This window comes from Canis aureus, chromosome 34 (assembly GCF_053574225.1).
Source record: "Canis aureus isolate CA01 chromosome 34, VMU_Caureus_v.1.0, whole genome shotgun sequence".
Lineage (NCBI taxonomy): Eukaryota > Metazoa > Chordata > Mammalia > Carnivora > Canidae > Canis > Canis aureus.
In genome coordinates this window covers 27,989,902-27,998,542 of record NC_135644.1, presented here as the reverse complement: position 1 = coordinate 27,998,542, position 8,641 = coordinate 27,989,902, and the positions used below count along the sequence as shown (strand labels likewise).

Genomic DNA, 8,641 nt, shown 5'->3' with positions numbered 1-8,641 from the left:
ATATACCTATTGGTCATTTGTATGGTCTTTTCTGGAAAAATGTCTATTTTGGTCCTTTGCCCATTTTTAATTGGATTATTTGCTTTTATGCTATTGAGTTGTATGAGTTCCTTGCTTATTTTGGATAGTAATCCTTTCTCAGATATATAATTTGTAAAAATTTTCTGAAGGTTGCCTTTTATTTTTTTTTAAGATTTTATTTATTTGAGAGAGAGAGCAAGCTAGAGTGAGGGAGAGAGCATGAGTGAGGGGGAGGGGCAGAGGAAGAGGGAGAAGCAGAATTCCTACTGAGCAGGGAGCCCAACTCGGGGCTCCATACCAGGACCCTGAGATCATGACCTGAGCCGACAGTAGATGCTTAACTGACTGACCCACCCAGTTGCCCCTAAAAGTTGCCATTTCAATTTCTTGTTTCCTTTGCTGTGCTGAGGCTGTTTAGTTTGATGTTGTCCCACTTGTTTATTTTAGATTTAGTTGCTTATGTTTTTGCTGTCTTTTTTTTTTTTTTTTAACAAGCTTTAATTCACTTTTATTTTTCTTGTATAAAACTATGTGGTAGCCACAGCTGGAGCCTGGGTCCTCCGCACGGAGACTCTGGTGTGGGTCTTTACAAGATGGTCAGTGAATTGCTGATAGGGAGACTTGGTGAACACAGTTTCTTCCCAGAGATCAGGGGTGAGATAGCTGTAGGTCTTGGAGATGCATCAAAAGTAGCTTTGGCAAAGTTCCCCAGGGTGGCAGTGCAGCCCCTGGGGGAAGTGTAGCAGTCGTCAATACCAGCCATCATCAGTAGCTTCTTGGGCACAGGGGCAGAGACAATGCCAGGGCCTCTGGGGGCAGGGATGAGACGCACCAGCACAGAACCACAGCGACCAGTCACCTTGCCTGGGACAGTGTGGGGCTTGCGGATCTTGTTCCCCCAGTAGCCTCGTCGCTCGGGACGATGGAAAGCTTGGCCAGGATGACGGCCCCACGGATGGCGGTGGCTACCTCCTTGGAGCCCTTGACGCCCAGACCCACGTGTCCGTTGTCATCTCCGATGGCAGCAAATGCCTCGAACCTGGTCCGCGGGCCGGCTCGGGTCTGCTTTGGCACGGGCATGATTTTCAAGACCTCATCCTTAAGGGATGATGCCCCCAAGAAGAAGGCAATGACCTCAGATTTCTTGATGGGCAGAGAAAAGAGAGAGATCTCCTCCAGGGACTTGATCTTCATGTCCTTGACTCGGCGGCCAGCCGGGGACGGGGATCCACTCCTTGTCCCCGGCCCGGCCCCGACCCCGACCCCGACCCCGACCGCGGCCGGCCTCCCATTCCCGGGCCCCCGGGGTCCCCCCGCAGCACCGGCGTCATCTGCCATGTGGTGTTCTCTCGGAGAAGAAGCTGTTTTTGCTGTCTTATCTGAGAAATTATGGCCAAGATTAATGTCAAGGATACATTTTTCTGTTCTCTTCTAGGAGTTTTAAATGGATTCAGGTATTATATTTAAGTCTTTGATCCAGCTCAAGTTAATTTTGGGGAGTGATGTCAGGTAGGGGTCCAGTTTCATTCTTGTACATGTTGCTATCCAGTTTTCCCAACAGCATTATTAAAGAGGATATTCTTTCTCCATTGTGTGTTCTGGGCTCCCTTATCAAAAATTAGTTGACTGTATACATGGGGGCTTATGTATGGGTTTATATTCTGTTCCACTGGTCAGTGCACCCGTGCTTTTGTCAGTGCCATAGTGCTTTGATTAGTTTGTAACTTTGTAATTACGGCTTTGTAATATAGCTTGAAATTAGGAAGTGTGATGACCACAACTCTGTTCTTTCTTTGGATAGCTTTGGATAATCATGGTCTTTTGTGGCTCCATACAAATTTTAGGATAGTTTCTTCTACTGCCATGGAAAAAGCCACTGACATTTTGATAGATTGCATTGAATCTGTAGATGGCTTTGTATAGTATGGACATTTCACAATTAACTCTTCTAATCCAAGAACACAGAATGTCTTTCCATTTACATGTATCTTCAATCTCCTTCATCAATGTCTTACAGTTTTCAGTGTACAGGTCTTTCCCTTTGGTTAGATTCATTCCTGAGTGGGATATTTTTTTTTTTGATGCAACTGTAAATGGGATTGTTTGCTTTCTTAATTTCTCTATCAGACAGTTTGTTGTTAACGTATAGAAATGCAACTGATTTCTGTTTGTTGATTTTGTTTATTATTAAGTTCAATAATAGAATATTTCATGATAATTTAATATACAGAGCTGCTATTAAAGTAGTAGGGAGGGATGACTGGGTGCCTCAGTGTCTGCCTTTGGCTCAGGTCATGATCCCAGGGTCCTGGGATCAAGCCCCATGCAGGGCTCTCTGCTCAGTGGGAAGCCTGCTCGTGCTATGCTCGGTCAAATAAATAAATAGAATCTTTAAAGAAAATAAAGTAGTAGGAAAAATGTATATTTTCTAAAATTGTTGATAAAGTCATCTTTTAAAGGTATGTCTGTTTCACACGTTGGAACTTTGCTCCCTCAGTATACTGACAGCTTCTAGAAGGAGTCATGTTGCCTTTCACGGCCCTATACAAATATATAGTGGCAACTAAGTGTTTCTTATTAATGTATAAAATACCACTGCACTCCATGTGAAAACTTCAACGTTTTGGGATCTGATTGCTGTTTATAGGTGGAAAACCATACTTGTTTCATTATTATGTGTATTTATATAAATAAGATCCAATTTCAGAGAAGCACAATAAAGAAGATGACATTAGGCACCTGGGTGGCTCAGTGCTTGAGTGGCTGCCTTTGGCTCAGGGCGAGATCCCGGGGTTCTGGGATCCAGTCCTGCATCCAGCTCGCAGGGAGCCTACTTCTCCCTCTGCCTATGTCTCTCCTCTCTCTGTGTGTCTTTCATGCATGAATAAATAATATTTTTTTTAAAAAGCTAACATTTATTGAATGTCTCTGGTCTAAGTTGCTTCCAGAGATAAATGCAGCTCTTCTTCACATCGATTTATGAACTAAGTGTTGCTATGTCCCTGTTTCGTAGATGGAGGAACTGATGTAAGGAGAGGTTAGGTAAACTGTCCAGGAGGACGCAGTACTAAAAATGGTGAGAAGGGATTTGAACACAGTCTGATTTCAGAGCCATACGCTAAGCAAGTAGTTGGCAATTTTTTTTTCTGTAAAGGGCCAGATAGTAAATATTTTAGGCTTTGCAGGCCATACGGTCTCTGTCGCAACTACTCAACTCTGTCGTTTAGTGCAAAGCAGCCATAGATAATATGTAAATGAGTAAGCATGGCTATGTTCCAATAAAACTTTATTTATGGACATTGAAATTTGAATTTCATAAATTCTCATGTGTCACAAATAGTATTTTTCTTTTGATTTCTTTCCAACCACATAAAAATGTAAAAAAATCTTTCTTAGCCGTGGGCCATACAAAAATGGGGAGGGGGTGACTGGTTTTGTCCCACAGGCTGTAGTTTGCTGGCCCCCATTATAAACCACAGAAGTCACTAGGAAAGGAATGGAGAACCACCTAAGAGTCTGCCTAGACCCCATTATTCATGAAGAGAATTGGGACCTTATGAGGAACTGCTAAAGGAAGGATGTGGGATAAACATATAGATAATTCATTGGATGAAATAGCAGCTACATCCTCCCCCAAATTGTTGAGGATGATTGTAAATTTTTTTTTTATGCCTATTATCTATTTTCTGTAGAAAAGACTATTTCTCAGAGAGAGGAACCCTTCTTGGGAATTAGTAAAACCAGGATTGGAGACAAGCGAGTCTGTAAACCATGGGTTGACAAATTGTGAGTGGGCTAAATCTGGCCTGCTGCCTGCTTTTGTACTATCTCTGGGCATATCCCAGCAAGCTAGCACTAAGAGTCATGGAGACCAAGGTTCAGGTGGAAGGCATAGGGGAAATCCTTCCCCATTCCTTTTCCATACCCAACAACTGTCTCCCCAGTCACACCTTGCTACCACTCAAGGTCTGTGCCAATTGTCACCTTCACATTGAAGGTGACACTCTGCTATTGGCAAATGGTAAGCACAAAATGGCAAACTCAGTCTAGTGAGTGACCTGTTCCCTGGGCAACAGCCCAAGTTGAGAAGGCTGCACTAGATCTGGATTTCACTGGGACAGACAGTAAAAATGACCATGGCAGCCACCTACTGTACTACCTGCTGGGCTCCTCCCCATTAGTTTAGTCTTTCATCATCCTGAGAAAGTCTTCTTTAGATAGAAACCAGTCACAGAGCATCCCTACTACTTGCAACACACATTCCAGGCAAACTGGGAGAACAGGTCAAGACTTTATTCTCTAGTTATATAAGTACCTGCATTATATTCTTGATCTTGCCTGTTGGCCCAGAAAGTCGAATGTATTTAATATCTGACCCCCCTCAAATGGCTTACCCCTGACCTAGACCATGGGAGGGACTACAGAAACAAAGAGGAAAAGAAGGACTAAGGGGAAGTTGTTTTGAATTAAAAGATGTTAGATTTGGCAACAATTTAGTCCATTCAGGATTTCAGTTCATAGAAGGAAAACAAGTAAAGCTTAAGTAAAATATGTGACTAGAAAGCAATGGGACTGACAATTTTTCTCAACAATCGTGTGTGACAACATGTGATTGTCTTTCAAAATGGCACCCTCAGGAAGCTCTCCATGAAATTTAACAGTGTTGCCATTGCACTAAAACATTTTGGCACTCCTCTTTTAGAATTGCTCTCTGAATTTGCAAGTTGCAAGAGATTATCTCAGAGAGGGGATGTCATGTCAAATTTTAGAATTGAAAGGACATTTGAGATCAGCCTCATTGTTTTATATTCACACACTTCCTTTAACCAAGAATGTAAATTCCCAGTTAACCACCCTTCTTTTTAGTATACTTGCTTAAGTTTGGCTCTCTTCTAAATTAATTCATTATCCTAGGATGAAAGAAATGTTTCTCTCAAGGACAGTGAAAATAATCAACCATATGTTAGAAAGTCATTTTTAAAGAGAAAATACAAAATATTCTGAGTAAAATAAATATTCCTAGCAATGGCCAATAATTTGTTTGGCTGTATAAATTTTGGCAGATTTTCCTTAAAAATCACGCTGTTCTATGACCAAGCAAAGTGCCTTGAATTCCTTAATATTAGAAATATTAGAAAGTTTTTGGACCTTATTAATTTTTTTCTAAGATTTTATTTATTTATTCATGAGAGACAGAGAGAGAGGCAGAGACCCAGGCAGAGGGAGAAGCAGGCTCCCTGCGGGGAGCCCGATGTGGGACTCGATCCCGGGACCCCGGGGTCACACTAGAAGCCAAAGACAGACAAACAACCACTGAGCCACTCAGGCGTCCCTGGACCTTAATAACTTTTAATTACAAAATAATTGAGTCTAATCCATATTTTCTCTGAGTATTCTGCATTGCCAAATAAAATAGGTGTTTTATGATAAACATAAGTATTTGTCTGGATCGTATGTCAGATTGATTTTTAATATAGATGCACAAAGAGGAAATGTCACCATGATCACCCATATTATTTTAGCAATAATTTTTCTCAGTAGAAGATAAAGACTTACTTCTTTTTCCCCCCACCACCAGGATGGTAGCTAGATTTTTTTTTTTTTTTCACGGAGATGTGCCACAGAGAGCAACCAAATATAACAACTCTCTTTCACAACCATGTGGAAGCAACTTGCTTCCTGCCATTTCTCCCTCTTGTGATATTCCGAAGTGAAAATGAAATACAGATACTATCAAACTGTGGCTATGACAGATGAAAAAAAAAAGATACTTCTGTTTTACTGAAGTGCATTTGTTTTCCTCCTCCATTCTACAGGAAGCATCACAAACCCACAGAGTCCCTGGGAGATGGATTTCACTGAGAGGCAGAAATGCTAACTTTGCTCAAAGATGTGTAAATGCCACGTGCCCAGATGGTCCTTTTGCCTATTCATAGGAAGAGGCTCAGAAACACACATGCATCTTTCTTGGTCAGTCATAACAGATTTGTTCTAAATAAGCCACACTGTTTTGCAAGATGGCGGGGAACTGTCAGGCTGTATTTTAAGCACAAATGTTTCTGCCAGACAGACCCAGCGTATACCATGTGCTTCAGGAACACACACACATGCGGCATTGATCTGAGGACAGACTTCCGACCTCGTGTTGTCATTTCGCGGCTCGGATCAGTAAGTCCAAGTTGCATTTCCTGAGTTGACCTTCAATTTACTCAAGGATGTCATGGCAATGATCAAATATATGGATGGAGAAAGAGAAGTAGGTAGCTGGAGAGATGGACAGACAGTCCTTGTCCTTTGCATGATAATGTCCCTTGGCCAAATCAGAGTCTCCAGATTGCCCCTGAAGGGGTCATTGCTCTTTTCTGGAGTGGGCGGTGGAATCTAGTTGTCCCTTATCTAATTTATTTTTAGTACTCCTCCTCCCCCCCCCATTAAGAAACACTCTTTACTAATGTTTTAATATAAGTAGAACTTAATAAGCAACTATTTATACTTGACATTTTGTGTTACCAGGTGGATTATGGTTCTTAGAAATGTACAATTTTAAGTAGATACTCTACCGTAGAAAACTTTAGTTAACAGAGATTTATTTGAAAAGATAGAAGCAATGATTTGTTATAAAAAGTATCTTTCCAAAAAAAAAAGTATCTTTCAACGATTAACAGTAATTTTGAGCAGTGGGGAACCAGGGTACTTATTTCGCTGAATTGGTGACCAGATGGGAGAGAGCCCGGGGACTTCTACCTTCAGGTACCGTGAGGCTGCCTGGGGACTCCCTCCAGGTTTGCCCTGCCAGGCATCGTGAGGCGGATGGGCTGGCTGAAGGCACGTCACAGGAAGACGAGACGGCAGGTCAGGAGTGAGTGCAAGTGGGCATTGCACTGGGGAGGAGGGAAAGGCTCGTTGCTCGGTGCAGTTAATAATTACTTAACTAACTAATTAATTAATTAACTAGTTCCTTATATCCCATCTTAGTCTGAACAGAATTAGCAGGAGCTGACAAAGATACATCACCATCGGACTTGAGGGTAAATAAGAGAAGAAGATGAACTAGGGGAAGAGAGGGTAAAACAAAGTCCAAAGTAAAGATTGTGCCCAAGATTGCTCTAAGAATTTTGTCAGCTCCATCTTGCAATTTTCACTTCATGCCTTCTAGCAGCCAGACCAGAGAAACAAGATCAGCTGCAAGTTTCTTGGTTTCCAACGGGTAAAAAGACACTGACTGCTTGGGTTAATTCCAGGTGTTTCTGATACGAAGTCTCAAAATTTTCTCCTGGTCCTCATAAGAGGACCCCGCAATGTAATAAGCAATGTCTGACAGCATGCCGGTGGTAAAAACCAGTTTTGTTAGATTTTCTAAAAAATAAACATTCTCAAATTTAATAGAGGGATAACCCTACAGTACAGTTCAGGAAAAGCGATTCTACTCCAAACTTCAATGTCTCATTATTTAGAAAGAAACTTAAGAGGGATCCCTGGGTGATGCAGCGGTTTGGCGCCTGCCTTTGGCCCAGGGCGTGATCCTGGAGACCCAGGATCGAATCCCACATTGGGCTCCCGGTGCATGGAGCCTGCTTCTCCCTCTGCCTATGTCTCTGCCTCTCTCTCTCTCTCTCTGTGACTATCATAAATAAATAAAAAATTAAAAAAAAAAGAAACTTAAGTGTCTGGACGAATGGATGAACGCACATGTTTTAGACAATTCCCATAAATATTATTTCTATGACCTATGACCAAGTTTCTATTATTTTCTAACAAAAGACTGAAGTGTGGATATTCTGTTTGTAATTAAAGGCGGATTTATATGCAATTGACATCAAGCAAAGATAGAGGAAGGGTTCAACACCTTTCATAAACTTAGGTGATAGCAGATAGAACATTCCCCACACATACTTGAATAAATGCCATTTACTGTCGTGGCCCAGATTTTCACTAGCAAACAGCATCACAAGGACAAATGTCCATTTGGAACTTCAGTTTCAAAAATAACCTTAACATGTTTTGACTGTTTCAAAGAAAATGTACAATATGACCAATGAAACCATTTCTATTATGTCCCTGCAATTGACATGGTAGGATGAAAACCCAGGAATGAAAATTTGGAAATGTTGAGTATACAGGGCAGAAATTAAAATATGACATCTTAATAAATTATTTTAAAACCAATCAGGAAATTCAGCAGTATATTTGCAGCCTGTAATGCTAATATCAAGCCAGGCCTAAGGCATTTCCTGGGGGATTAATGACCAGAGGGAATTAATGGTCCTTGGCTTCACCTCAGGCCATCCACTTTCCCAGCCGGTCATTAATCCTAAGAAATGTCTTGAGCCTCAATCATTACAGCTTAATTGAGATGTCATGAAAAGGGTTAAAGAAGTTTTGACTACTTTACTACATGAATACCAGCAGTGAAATGCATTTAGAATCCCTGTTTAAAAGACATGTAATTGCCTCGGATTCTTTATATTATCATAACTCTTCAAAATTGATTGGTTTTAGGTTTATGGAAAAATATGCAAATTTACAGAGGATATGACACACATTTCTCATCGTGGGAATAAAAGTAGTTCACACAGAATTCATTTGATTGAGTTTGATTACTGAACAAAATCTAATTATT

At 41.1% G+C, this 8,641-nt stretch overlaps 1 pseudogene; it reads right to left on the bottom strand.

Moving 5' to 3' along the window:
* Window positions 1-543: 543 nt before the first annotated feature.
* On the bottom strand, window positions 544-1,359 carry LOC144304649 (small ribosomal subunit protein uS5 pseudogene; annotated as a pseudogene).
* Window positions 1,360-8,641: the final 7,282 nt, after the last annotated feature.